The following is a 15,589-nucleotide window of genomic DNA, read 5'->3' on the forward strand; positions in this document are numbered from 1 at the left end:
TTTTACGTGCCCCTATGCCAAGGCGCAGGGTCGGTGTGTGCTTTCTCACTAATTTTATAAGAAACAATACATACACTTGTAGGCTTAAAATCTTGGAACCAAGGAGATAAGGGTGTGGTTAGTCCCAAAACTTAAGATGTTATTTTGGAGAAAAAAAAATCATGAACACCATTAACAATATCATCTTTAATGATATCCCAACACTAATGATAGAAAACAATAGATATACCATCATGACCTAGGGCCTTAAAAGCTCCAACACTGAAAACAAGAAATTTAATTTCCTCTTTCGATGGTATAGTTGTCAATGCTAAATTCTCCTAGTCTGAAAGAGTGGGCTAAGATAAAGTTTCAATGAAATATGGGTGTAATAGATTAGAAGAGGCAAATATACCTCTTAGATGATCAACAAAAATTGTGCCAATGTAGGTGTATCATAGACCATATTCCCATCATGGTCCTTAATATAGACAATAAAATTTTTTCTCTATTGAGACCAGCTATTATATGGTAGAATTTAGAATTTTAATCCCATCGGCTCCGTTTGGTTGCAAGGGGAAGTAAAGGGAAGGGAGGTGAAATTTTTTAACTTAAAAAAGAAATTTTTGTAATTATTACACCATGTGAGTATGTCACTAACTCTAAATCATTCCATATTTGGTTATTAAATTTCACTCTACTTTTCATCCAATTTCCTATGGTTTTAAAAGTAGAATAAAAATTACATGTAAAATTTATCATTACTAAATATGGTATGAAATTTAAATAGTTTATACAATCACATTGGTTAATTATTACAAAAGTTTCTTTTAAGGTTTGAAATTTTCATTTCCCTTCCCTTTAATTCTCTTTGCAACCAAACGTAACCCTCATGAATGAGAGGAACCAATCTAATTCTTCTTTTTTTATTTTTTATTTTTTTTTGTATGAAGGAACTATTCTAATTCAAAAATGAAGAATTGTCCAAGAACAACATTTTGAGGATTCCAACTTATGGTAGTGCAGAAAAAGAGATTCTTTGAAACTAAGGAGATGCAAAAAAAAATCCTATTCCACTTTTTAAGAAAACTCCCATACCTTTTAGCTTAAGAATCTAGTATTGTTGGCCTAACATTTCCCTTTTAGATCTTAGATTTAAAATCTAGAAATTGTAGATGTTTGAACCATGCTACTTTAAAGAAAAAGAGTTTCTTACTACGATCATTTAGGCTGGCAGGTCTGCCAAAGAATGGGTTGTGCTCAGACCATAGTTTGTAAATATACGAATAATACATGTATAAATTCATGCTCCCACTGTGTCTTGGTGCAACAGTAAGGTTGCTCCATTGTAACCAAGTGGCCACAAGTTCAAGTTTGGAGACAGCCTCTCTGCAAAAGCAGGGGTAAAGGTGTGTACATTATGACTCTCCTCAGACCTTGCAGTTGCGGGAGCCTCATGCACTGGGTACACCCTTTTCCTTTTAATTCGTGTTCCCATATTATTCTCGAAACCACATACTCTAAAGTAAGGGTGTCAAAATCAAACCGAAACCGTTTATTAGAAAGAACCGAGCCGTTTATACCGAAACCATAAAACCGTTTTAAATGGTTCGGTTTTGGTTTTCAAATTGAGACCATTTAGTTCAACAGTTCGTGCCTTTAAACAATATGTTGCTAATTAATTTGAAAACAATGAAAATCAAACATGGATTGATAGAAGTGTATATGTGAAATTTGTAGTAAAATAATTGAGTTGGATTCATTCAAATACATTAGTATAATAGTATTCGATGTTACTATGAATATCTTGGCCGATATGCACTAGGGTTAAAGTTTGCATCTGAGGCCAATATACATAGGATACTACAAAGAGGATGAAAGTATGTAAATGTTTAAGGCACCACCCCAAGGTGGTGAGATGAAATGTGTCAAGATCCTTCCCAGAAGAGTTGAGGTCAAGGTGGCCAATACACTACCCCGATGAGTTGGAGACAATATGAAGGTATGAAAGCATGAATTCCCTCTATGATGGAGCAGGTGCAATACTGATGCTCTAAAAAGGAAATGTAAAGAATAGAAAATAAAGTAAATAAGGTAAAACAAAGCAAAGCAAAGAAGGTAGTGTATATAATGAAGTAAGATTTACAGTACATTTTGTAAATTATGAACTCATATGATTTAAAGTTTGTAAAGTATGTTTTGTGGCAATGATGCATTTATCGTTGTTTTTTTGACACTTTGCTTTTTGGGCTGTCGAACTCACCCTTATGCAATGATTGAAGAGAATGATGGACACTATGGGGAGTATGTGGATGCTTGATGGAGCTTTGATGGATCTTTCTTATTTAGTTGTCTTTATTAGAAATTGATAATGTTCTTTTTTTTTTTTTGTGATGTAATTAATGAAGTAGTGTTCATTTTGTGGTTGTTTTTGAATGGTTTGGTAAACTGATTTAGACAAGTAAATTTTCATAATGAACATTAAGAAGATGGGTGATAGGGGAATTTCTTCACCTACCATTAAAAATTGTTTATGCATAACTACTTTTCAAATGATTTTTCATTCTACATTATATTATGTCTAATAGTTACCAGACAGTTTTTATTTTTTCATCAAAATCTTTAATGATTTTTTTTTAAATTGGCCAAAAACAAAATGAAAAATGATACCAAAAGACCTTTAGTTGAGCACCTAGATGACAATAATGTTTTTTTAGTGACCAGTTTTTTCCATGAGGCGAGTCTAAGAGATTTAAGGTTTGACGAAACTAACCCTAACGGGAAGGTAGGAAGGGAAGACGTGTCACTGAAGGAGGATTGAGTCAGAGAGGAAGATTTTAATGGAGGGACATTTTAGGCCAAGCTAGGGAGGTAGGGATAGAGGTTGAAGGTGGTGAGGATGTGTCACTCGGTGATGTTGGGGGAGAGATAGAAGGCAGCCACGATACAAGAGTGGTGGTCCTAGAAGAGAGAGTTGGGTATTATTGTGCATGGTAGAATGCCAAGGGATTTGGCCCCATTTACTCAGGTCAAAGCGTAAGCTAGTGATGCTTTCGGCTACTGAACTCTCACCATCTAGGGTGCAGTACTCCACCGCTTCGCCTAGCAGCACGATGCTTGTATTGCTCTCCCACAACCCCGTCTTTCAAGGGGAATCGTTCTTCATCAAATTTCACATGGTAGGAGATAATCATCCTCTTGGTTGCAGTGTCAAAACACTTGTATTCTTTATGACAAGAAACGTATCCCTTTAAGGTGTGAAGACTAGACGTATAATCGAGCTTGTTTTGATAAAAAAAGAGCAAAAGAGGATAATATGCAGTGCCAAACACCTTTAGGTGATCATATGTTAGTTGTTTACCATAAAGTGGATATATAGGTGACATATTATGGAGCATAGGTACGTGTGGGTATTCGGTTAGTAAGAAACACCGTCATATTGAATGCATGGTGCCAAAATTGTCGTAGCACAAAAGCATGCGCAAGAAGTGCAGGACCAGTTTCCACACCATATTTTTACTAGATCCTCGTTTTTCTTACTTTCTTTGTTTGGATCCGTGAGCCAACCCCATTAAGTTGGGATAAGGCTGAGTTAGTAGTTTGTTGTTTGTTGAAGTACATCTAATATCCTTTTAGAGTTAGAACCATAGTCATGTAGATTAACTAATCTATTGCAGAATATCTGTAGATCTTTGGATATGATTTACTTAAGATTCTAGAATAATGATAATGACAATAGAAAAAAGGGACATCAGATTGGATGGTCAAAAATTTGTCAACCCACTAGTTGCGGAGGTCTTGGACTACATAAATCAGCAACACATAATAGGCCCTCATTCTTAAACTGGGGTGGAGGCTACTCACTGAAAAGTCTTCCATTTGGGCTCGAATCCTTAAAGCAAAGTACTTCCTAAAGATCTCAATTTTTTACCCTAAAACACTAGCCAAACAGGATTTTGGATTTGGAATAGTATTGTATCAGTCCTTCCAGACCTAAAGAAAATGGTGTGTTTTCGGGTTGGTAATGGGAAAAATACCCGTTGTTGGTTTGATCCCTGGATACCATCAAAACCAGATCATACTTTTCCCTCAATCAAATTTTTTTAATCTGAACTTTGTTAATGTAAATGACTTGATCTCTGATGGTAATTGGAATCAACTTACTATGTGTTCTTGCTTCCCTAATCATGTTATTAATAATATTTTGGAATCTGATGATGTTTGGAGTTGTTCCCTTTCTAATTTAAGGTCGTTTTCTACTCAACTCACGGCCAAGTTCATTTCATCAACTAATCAGCCCTGCCCCATGATCACCAAATAGGTGGCGTTTTTTCTGAAAGATTAACATTCATCCGAGATTTAAAATGTTCTTTGGTGTGTCTTACATGCAGGACTACCTGTTAAAGCTTCTATCTCGTAATGGATGCCCGTCGAACCTACTTGTGTTTTCTATGGTGCTGGGTGATGAATTGATTTGGCATCTATTCATGTCATGTAATTGGACTAAGCGTATTTGGGCATCTGGCTCTTTCAGATTCAGAATTGAGCATCTATCCAACCCTTCATTAGCACATCTGTGTACTTCTATCCTTTGCTCAAAAAGATTTGATAAACAATCTTTATTTTGGTTTTTTTCAATCTTTATTATTACATGCTATTGCATTTAGTCGATAAGAAACAAAGTTGTTGAGGGATTGGCCAAGGCTGATCCCATTATGGTTTTGAGAGATGTATTTCGATGGCTTGCCGATTTACATATTCAACCCCCATCTCATACTATATAATCATCATCACCCTGCACATACTTATCTCATAAATCGATCCAGAATTCTAACTCTGACTTGCAATTCCCCTAATTTGTGCAGGCATCTATGACTCTAAATTAAGATTAACTGGTTGGGTTTTTCAATTTTGCTAAATGGCCAGGATGGTTTAACATATGCAAGTAGACTAACAACCACTGATGAGAAGGAGACAGCACTTTATGGACTCTTACAAGGGTGGAAACATGTTGTGAAGGATAATATCAAGCTCAAAGAATTGTGGTGCTACAACACAGATCTTTGTTCTTTATTTTATCCAAGTGATAAAATATATTTACCCTGGAACTTACTTAAACACTACTTTAGTTTAGCTGAGGAAACTGCATACTTCTCTAACATTAGTTTTAAATGGTGTAGTAACAAAACCTTTTATAAATCGGTTTTGGGTTTGGCTAGGTCTAGGGACAATAGCAGTTGTTCTCTTCCAAATCCTAGTGATATACATATTTCACTTTAAGATATATAAGGTTTCTTCTCATAATATTAATAAATAAAAAAAAAACCCTAACCTATTCCAAACCTTGGAGCCAATATCAATTATTCAAGTTGTTGATGTTTTAATAGAATAAAATGGACAGAAAGTATAAGACTAGAAACATAATATAACAAACAGTAAGAATGAGACTTATCTGATTAGTATGGCACCGAAATATCCTTGTAGAAAGAAGTACACCAATACACGTCCTCTTATGATATCCGAATAATAAAGGTAGAGTTGAGCCGCATCAAGCGATGCTCTCCTTAAAGTTTTTAGATGCTCCAATTCTTTAATCCGAGTTGACCATGTACTAACTCATTATCACTGACAGACTACGGTAGAGAAGAAAACAAAAACTGAAATTGCTTCCAAAAATGGTGTTCAGAAAAGGCAAGACCTCCTCTCCTTATATAGTAGAGGAAGAGACGTAACTAAGGGGTGTCTTTTTTCAGACGATGTGTTTTTTAACCATTCAAACAAGTCTTTCAATAGACACACTCATTGGTCATTTAGGTGTCTATTAGAAAACGATAAAATCCTTTAATAAAAAAATTAATAAATATTTTGAATCAAGTATTTCAAAATCATTTAAATCTCCAATAGTTGAAATACTTCTAATATCCTTTTGGGGCTAGAACCATAGTTATCGAGATTAATTAATCGATTCTAAATCTTGGAGCCAATACCAAACCTTGGTCTTATTTAAAGGTTTGAATTGTAAAGCAAAATCATATATTGAATCGTTTAAATCATAATTGATAAACTGTTTAGTAATCAATTCAATTTTGATTTTAAGAAGTGAAACTGTTTATTAAATGGTTCAGTATTGATTTTAAGAATTGAAATCATTTACATGTTGGTTTTGAACCAATTAAAATTGGTTACCCAAAAAAAAAAACCTAATTAAAATCGATATAGTATGTAACTGAGTATACATAATCAATGAACAAAAAAAATGAGTTAGTCGGCAATCTAAACTCACAAATTAAAATGAAACCATTTAATAATCAGTTGGTTCGATTTTGGTTTTAACCGGTTGGTTCAGGTTCGTTTCTTGGCTTTGGGTTAAGAGTCGTATTGACACCCTTGGGCGGTTGCTCTCAAAGTTCCTTCTGCTGATATTCTCTGCGGCAAAGAGCACTTTTAAACTTGAGGGCATTTAGGTCCCGTTTGGTAACACTTCTGGAGAGTACTTCTGGTGTTCTTTGCTAACTCGCAATGATCCCATCTCCTATAGGATCTTCACTCTATATTATCGAGCCATGAATTTCACCTTAGTACTTCCATAGCTGGTACTCCTTCTGTAAGCATGGCTTAACGCAGTTCTTCAAGTTTATCTCCAGCTGCATCCGAAGGTAATTCCTCTAGTTGCGGATGTAGCCGTGGTCGTGGCCGTGGTAGGGTCCGTGGTGGTCGCTTTCAACAAGGTCGTCTTTGGTGCCAAATCTACAATTGCATGAACCATTGCAACCAAATTTTAGACGCTGAATTGTCACCCCACGACATTGATGACAATTAGACGTGGATTAATGTAGTATCTATCTCAAGAAGAAAACCACCTAACCTACCCCAACATGACCCCGATAAGGTTTGGACAAATTATTTCGAGTGCCAAAATACTTGATGCTAGCCAGTGGTGAAGAAGCAATGTTAAAAAAACTATCGAGAATTCCCTCGGCACTAATTAGGGTCCTTTGTCCTGAATTTCAAAATATTTTTTGACAAAAACCTACACATTGGACAGTGCTCGGAAAGACAAATCCAATGGTATATTACACAGAAAAATTCAATATTTGGGTGCGAATCGGCGCCCAAGATATTGAAACAGGGCATTTTCGGCACCGAAATAGGGATTCAGATCCATTTATTGATCCATGGATCAGTGGAACTGTAAAGTGATCCACAATTCCACAAATCCGTGGAACTTAAACGATGCACCATTACAAAATATCCTAAAAAATATCTATTTTCAAAAACTATAAATACCCCCTCCTATTCTTTGAGGATCTGAACCATGAGATTCAAATCTGAATTTTCTGCCTCTTGGGTAGTCTTTCGAGCCTTTTTCACTTTTTTTAGTATTATCTCGATGCCCCAATGTCTCGTTATTTTGCTTATTGTCCCTCGATAAGCCCTTGATGTCCCAAAATCTATAAAAATGGGAATTTTTCCAGATTTGATATAAAAGTGCGTGTGTGATCCACTTTTAAACCTAACCTAGGTGGTATAGTCCTTCAAGAGAGAGAGAAATATCCCCTCCCCCTCCACCTGATCCGGGGTTCTACCCGAATTTCGTCAACCAAAGTTCGTTTTTGGTAAGCTAAAGTTCTCTCGATAAGTCGAGGTTCTGCCCAAATTTTGTCGACAAAAGTTTGTTTGATATGTCGAAGCTCTGCCCAGATTTCTTCGACAAAGCTCGTATAATTGAGCTGAAACTCTGTCAAAATTTTAGTGCAAAAGTTCATCAAAGAAGTAGGGCAACTTTCTCTTTCCGATCTTCAATGCAAATGTTCATCGACTTCTTATTTCATTTTGAATTTGGCATAATGTAGGCCGTCAAAGTAGCCTTCTTTTTTAGCCCGTTATAGGCGAGGTGGTAAGGCCTTCGGCCCCTTTATCTTCCATTTACCCCGAGTCTGATAGATGATGAGTAGGGAATCGCCATACACCTCAAGGCATTTCACCGAGAGTTCCAATGCTGCTTGTAATCCAGCTATACACGCTGGGTATTCGGCCTTGTTTTTAGTGCATACGAAGTTCTATACATATTAATTTATTTTAAGATGTTTTATGAAATTTTCATGCATATCCATTGTTCTTCATAACTATCATAAAACTCATTTTTGTCCTCCGGGGGCATTTTGGTAATTGACCAAGTGCAGGCCTAAAGCGTCACTCTAGTAATACCATTTGGTATGTCTTTCATTTTAAGGTGTTTAACATCAACTTTTGCGCCTACAATACCCCTAAGTGTTTATTTTGGCAGTTTTTACCATTTTCCCTTAGGGGCATTTTGGTAATTTTGTGGCCAAACTATTTTGGACCCTGGAGAGGCTCCTACCACTTTTGCTACATGTTTAAACATTAATAAACATGTTTTAAGCACAAACAACATTTTCATGCATTTTCTGCATTTTTGTTCTCTAGGGCATTTTTATAATTTTTACCATTTTGTGTATGTTTGCATTTTGGATATTTTTAATATCTCACATGCATGATGTTAATGTAATTAGTCATGTATCAATCAGTGGTGATGTTTAAATGTGACTTTATGTACTTACCTTGACCCTGTATCAATTTAGGTCGTTAAAGTAACCTATTTTGGCGTAAATATTAGTGTTTGCATATAGCATGTTCGATTCCTTGTGACGCATGATATTTAATCATATGTTAGCCTCGCAAGTTGGTATAAAATAATTTATTTTGAGACAACCTTAGAACGACCAGCTTATCGGAGCAGAGTGAGGTGCGTAAAAACTTCCCCCTTGCGTAACCTGACCTCTTACCCAAACTCTAGCCAGATCATATGGAATCAATCATAGTCTTATCCTCTAATTGAGATTTGGGCAATAGGGTTCTAGGACCTTAACAACCTAGGCGGCGATTCCCTTCCTTTTATTTTAATTGTGCATCCCCCGCACCCCAACATCATTTCATGTTTCACATTAAGTCACTAACAGGGAGCAATAGCCCTCGCAAGGCACACCCACAAGGTGTATCAGCATTACGAGCATTGTACCTACACTACCGTCAACAAAACCCTAATCTTGCCTCCTATCTGCCATCCACTGTCTATCATACACACCCGTTCCCCACCCCTTTACACCCCTTTTACTCGCCACCACATCCTTACCTGATGGCCAATTACACCACACCCAACCCCTATAACCTTCCAACTCCACCACCTGGTTTCCAAACAGTGGAACAATAGATTATGTGAATCCTGATCTTCATCATCTCTCCTCGTCGAAGGCATAAATTGATTCGGATCAGCTCCAAGTTGGTAATGGTAAGGGGTTATCAATTTCTAATATTGGTTCTATAGTTCTATCTTCTCAATCCCGTTCTTTTAATTTATCAAAAATTTTGCATGTTCCATCTATTACAAAATCCTTAATTTATGTTCAATAATTTGGGGCGCCTTTTTTGAATTTCAACCTTTATTCCAATGGTGTTCATCAGGAGATTACCTGCATATCAACTAAAAGGGGTTGCGCAACGGGGTTAGCTACACTAGCTAGTGAGAGAGCAAAGGGGAATGCACATACATACACACAATCAATTTCAATATCAGAATGATGCATGCTAATGTTAGATTCATTTTCCACCTAGCACACAATTCTATCGGTCAAGTGTATGCTACATTGATAACTCGGGAGATACTGAGGGTCACTTAACTTATCGCCCGAGTGAAACCTTAATTATCACACGGGAGCCTACGCCGGTAGAAACCATCCGGTCACTCAGTGGCAGACCCCGATAGCCATCACTACCCCTGTCCTGGCCTCTCCCACCTCCACAGACCACAAGTGCTCAGACTATCCAACACATAAACCCCTGTTGGTAAGGGTTGTAGCATAAGGGAGCAAGCATCCTAGCCACAGATATACTATATGCAAGTCCTATCATCCCGAGAGGTATTCCGGGTGCATCAACATCTCATTCCATCCAGTACCCGGGTACCAGCACGGCACGACACATACAGATCAGGATGGCATATAACAACTTCCATAATTAAATAAACTAGAGTTCCGATATCGGCACACCAGACACCGTAGCCCGATACAATGGTGAGAATATTATCACATTCATAACAGTTCACATTTGAGTAACAATGCAATGCGCACAATGCTTATAATTATATAATAGCATGCTTAAGATTTGCTTGATGTATAAATATAATCAAACCCAACAAAGTTACCCAAAACTCACTCACCTAACATCGGGTGTCACCCGGCATGGTTGACATGAATCTCATTGATGCACCAGCTATCCATCGAGTTGGGTAGCCTAAAAATACCAAAAGCAATCATTAAAGCATGTACAGAAGGGTCCCATGCTAGGCCCCCACGGTTAAAATCAAATTTCAACCAAGACAGCATGAGTGGACTCACAGACGGTTGCAGTAGAGGTGAATCCGTCCCTGACTCCTTTCAGGCCAAAAGGTAAAAACATAAGGAGCGGATCCATGGACGGAACATCTTACTTGGATACGGTCGTGCATCTGTTCGATTTCTGAGACACACCTAAGAGCAAATGGACCCACGGGCGGATGTGTTTCCTTAGTCCGCCCCTGCATCCGATCGATCCCTGAGACACACCCGAGAGCAAACTGATCCACCTGCGGATGCAACAAAGTGAATCCATTCCTTCATTCGTCCAGGTCATTTCATAGGATTTATACTAGGCGGACTGATGGACAGTACCATGATTGGTGGATCTGGTAGTGCGTCCGTTGGCAGTCTCTTCCTAGATTTCAAAGGGCTTCTTCTCCAGCTTGAAGCTTGGAGTGCACCCAACTCTCAGAGACATGGGAGGGGTGTCTAAGTCTCCCTAGGGTCACTAGAACCTAGGTTCACCTCATGGATCCAAGATCCTATAAGGGTTTGGTCTTAAATTGGTCCAAGGGTTGGGTTTCATGGCTTAGAACCAAAGGTTCAGCAGCATTGGCTGCAAAGCAGCTCATGGGAGCTCAAACTAGGGTCTAGGTCAGCTCCATTAGAGCTCCAACAAGGATCAAGCATCACCTTGAGTCCCAAATGGAACCCTAGGTTAGCTCAAGCTCAAGGAATCTACAAAAATGAAAAGGGAAATGGAGAAGTGCCAAGGGTTTGAGGTCTCACCTTCAATGGAGGCAGCAAGGACAAGGCTAGGTGAGCCTTCTTGACCTCCTTCCTTCCAACCACCCTCTCCATCTCTTCTCCTTTACCTTCTTCTTCTCCCCTTTTTCGAACAGCAAGAGGAGGAGATGTGGGGCTAGCCAACCTCTTTGGCATGGCCTCCATCTTCTTCCCTTCCCCTCTCATTCCTCTCCTACTTCCACTTCTTCTTCTTCCTTCCTCCTTCTTCTTCTCTTGTCTCTTCTCCTCCACGGTTTGCTTGGGAGGGGGAGAGATAAGGGAATAAGGGAGTTCTTTTATCTTTTAAGGGGTTAGAAGGGGCCTTAGGTAGTGTTTGTTTAGGTACCCTTAAAACACATTTAACCCTTATGCTTTAAATGGGTTCTAATTAAATCTTAGGTCATGTTTGGTCCAAGTCATAGACCATTAGGTCCATTTAGTTAATTAGAGTCTGTTTGGGGTGCACCCTAGTCCATAGGACTTAATTGTCCTCTAAGGTCTGTTTGGTTTAGGTTAGGGTATAAAATCCATTATTCATTTAAGTTAGGCTTTGTGGGCCCACTTTCATGGCCCATTTAACCAATTAATGGTAAGGGTAAGGGTCTATATGGTCCAAAGGTCCAATTAGGGTGTCCGGGACACGGGGATGTGGGTCCCACAGGAAATTAAACCAAAAGGCCAGGTAACAGCACAGGCAACGGATTCAGTTTGAGTGAGTCTGTTCGTGACTCCGGTGCTGCTGTTAGGGCCCAAACTTCAAGAAAAGTTGCCCCGTAGGTGAAGGAAACCCTACCTGTGGTTGGTCTTACAGCACAAACAAGCTATGGACAGCACTGGGAATCTAGTCTGACCTAGAATCAGGTACAACCATTGATAATGACCATTTTACCCCTATGCCACTGACTCTGGATGATGCACCGGGACATGGACCTAAGGCCTAGTGCAAGTCCTAGAGGATTCCAGGAACTTTGTGCGAAGATTTTGCCAAATCTTCTCGATTTATGTATTACAATCTATGCCATGATATGTTGATGAAACTCGATTTATTTCTAAGTTCTTTTTTTACAACTTTTGATTAAACGTTTTAGTGTTTGGAACATAAGGAGTTGCAAACCCTAAGTTCTGGACTTGTTGTATAGCTTTATGTATAAGCATGGATATTCTTTTCTGTTACCTTACCGACATGGGTTAAAGTTTTGGGGTAAGGATAAGTCGATGGATTTTTGTGCTACGGACTTACCCTTATTGGAGCTATATGGGCTACTAGAAAGAGGGGTGATGATCAAAAACTCTCCAGGAGGACTGGGGCAAGTTTGGTCACTAGTTTCTCCATTAGTTTCTTGATGTTGAGAGGGGACAGTGGTGTTGTAGTTGATCATAGCTGGAGTTCATATGCCGCTATCATGAGGGTCTTGATCAGTGTATGGTACCTAGCTCACACTAGTCCATTAGGGAGTGATGGGTTTGTTATTTTACGTTCTTTTGATAGACCTTTTAATGATTGTTTTCATATATACTTTTCATTACAGTAGTGGTGATAAGCAAATATGGTTATGATCATTTTATTTTATTATTTTTTTTCTTGATTTTATATATACATATTATTGTATGTCTTTACATTTTATATTACTTGTGCATGTTTTCACACCTATATAATTGTTGTGGATTTACTTGCTAAGCTTTTCCCGAAGCTTACCCTCACCACTTTTCAGTTGAACAACTTTATGAATGCGAACCTGGATGTGAGGATATATTAGAGGAGGAGGTCCAAGAGGATGAAGCATTTGGAGTAGAAGATGACAACTACTATTAGAAACTTTACACTTTCTTTCAATTTTAAGGGTATAAAGGAGGTGGAGAGTATGCTCTCCAAGCTAGAGGACGGCTCTTTCATTCCCATTCCATCCAAAGGAGAGGTGAGGATTCCGGTGTCGATGGTCTCCAGAAGTGCTACTGTGTCCTCGGGTGCTGACTAGCAGATTCCTACAATTGAAGCTAAACAGACTGTCGCACAGGAAGCTGAGCATGCCAAGTTTGTGGTAGAAAAAGACAAGCAGGCTCCTGTTGGATCAAAGAATTTGCCCTCTGTTCTACTCCAAATTCTAAAGAAGTCCTTCGCCTCCAAAGCTGCCAATCCGAGTACTGACGACCAAGCTCTAGTTTAGCCTCGTTCCATGTCTTTTTTATTTTTGGTTGATGTTTGTAATCGGGCTTAGCTGCCACGTTTTACCTTGTAGACAAGAGAAGTTACCTTAATGAAAAAGTTTTCTGGCTTTTAACTGAACTCGATTCTTGTGCTTTTCTATGTATTTGCAAATTCTGAGCATAACCTTTTAACTCTATATATAGGATTATCTTACGATGCCCGAGGTACAATCTGATGCGGCGAACTGAGAAGAAGAACATTATGCTTGGCTAAGGGCATATGAATCCTCCAACACTGTGTTGAGGAAATTAAAAACGCGTCTTGAAGAGGAGCTGGACTCCTACAAGTCACTCGAGAGGTGGGAGGAGGATCTATTGCAGAGGCTTGATTTTGCTAGGGATATTGTTGACGACATCGCTGGCTATCTTTAGGTTGAGATATACTCTACGACAAATCTGGCTATTGACCATCTCCTGAAGTCAGTGGTTTTCCAATGCTTTTATGAAGAAAAGGCCAAGGAAGGTGATCAACGGTTGTACAACAAGGTGAAGAAGGCTGCCCCTTATTTCAAGTGAGGGAATATTGATTTGGGTTTCAATCCCAAAATCCAAGTAAACTATGTAAAATTGGAACCTTCATCCATTTTTGTACCCTTCTTTCCTCCTCCCGAGAACCTTCCGGGTCCACTACCTCCCAATCTTCAATTCCAATAGAATATAAATCGATAAATCAGATTTAAATGCATCATCCAAAATATCATGCATTAGGTTATAATCATGAAGAATCATTCATAGACCTTCCTCATACTATCAACAATCAAGCATTGGATTCATTAGTCTATAAACATGACATTATTAAAATTCTACTCACACATATGTGAATTAAATCATAAGGAAATCACCATTCCTTGCAAGCAATCATGTGTGACAATTTAATTGAGTAAAAAGCATGAATGAAATATATTTTTGGCATGGTAAGTCTCAATCTAAAATTAAATTTCAGATTTAAACACTGTTTTAAAATAAATTTTATATGAAGAGAAAATATGCAGTATAATGGTTGAAGATCTACTCACCTTGTATGAAGCAATTAGGGGTTCTATAAGTGACCTCAATTCAATGCTTCAATAATGTTGATATATGTCTTCCTAATTCAGAACCACTTTAATGGAGTCCTATGATTAAGGTAATGATGAAATCAACATCAATATATTGCATAAACTCGGATTTGGGAAACACAGATTTTTGACAAAATGACATACCTTCAATAAATCAATGATATCTCTCTTCTCCGATCTCCGTTTGGGTTGATTCAAGTTGGGTTGAAAAGATAAGAGGTGGGGATACGTTTTATTATGAAATAGAAATTTTCCAATTCGGTTGAAAAAAGGGTCAAACTTGAACGACAAGTTGCTGATTATGCACAGTCCGAATTTCCTTCTTCTCCTTCCTTCTTTTTCTTCTCTCTTCTTCTTCTCTTCCTCTCTATAGTGCACGAATTTTCCTCTCTCCCTCTGTCTCCCTCTCTCAAATTTATGATAAAAATAATGAGGATTGGGATTTAGTTATGAAGATTTAATCCTAACAAGAAAGAAGGTGGAAAGAATCCAATTTTGTCTCTAACTACATCTATTTACTTGTCATCCAATGAAAATATTTTAAAAGGAATCTTGACTTAAGATTTTTAGATTAGGTAATTTAATTTTAGCTAAATTTTTTTTTTTGTTAGGATTTTATTTTATGAAGACTTTCTTTGTTTTTCAAGTTTGAGTTTCCAACCAATTGGAGATTGCCACCTCACCTTTCCTTATCAATCCATAATACTTTCCTAGCTAAAATCAATGACCTCCCAAATTAGAATCGTGGAAGCCTATTCTTAGCCTTATTAAATTATTTTTTTTTGAAAAATATAGTATTTAATTGCACCCATAAAGAATAGAACCTTAGACCTCTAACAAATTGAATTAAACGCCTAAGCGTTAGGCTAAGTTACTAACTATAAATTATTTTTCAAATTAAATTATATATGTTATACATAAAACCCTAATTCTACACTTAGGCAAGGAATAAACCTAAAATGAGGGTGTTACACTAGGGTACACTACTTACCATGCATGCGTGTGTACACCTCTAGCTAGTCCAAGTTCTTACACTTCAGCTTGCCTTAATCCTGCATTAGATAAAAAGACTAAATTACCCCTAATCCAAAATCAGAGTATTACAGGGTTTGTCATGCACACATCGGTTTTCTTTTTCCTCCTATAATAATAAGTTGCAAGTTTTGGTATTTTCTTCAGAAATGTAAATGTGTTAGATCAAAAGGG

Source organism: Telopea speciosissima, chromosome 6 (genome assembly GCF_018873765.1).
Source record: "Telopea speciosissima isolate NSW1024214 ecotype Mountain lineage chromosome 6, Tspe_v1, whole genome shotgun sequence".
Taxonomy (NCBI): domain Eukaryota; kingdom Viridiplantae; phylum Streptophyta; class Magnoliopsida; order Proteales; family Proteaceae; genus Telopea; species Telopea speciosissima.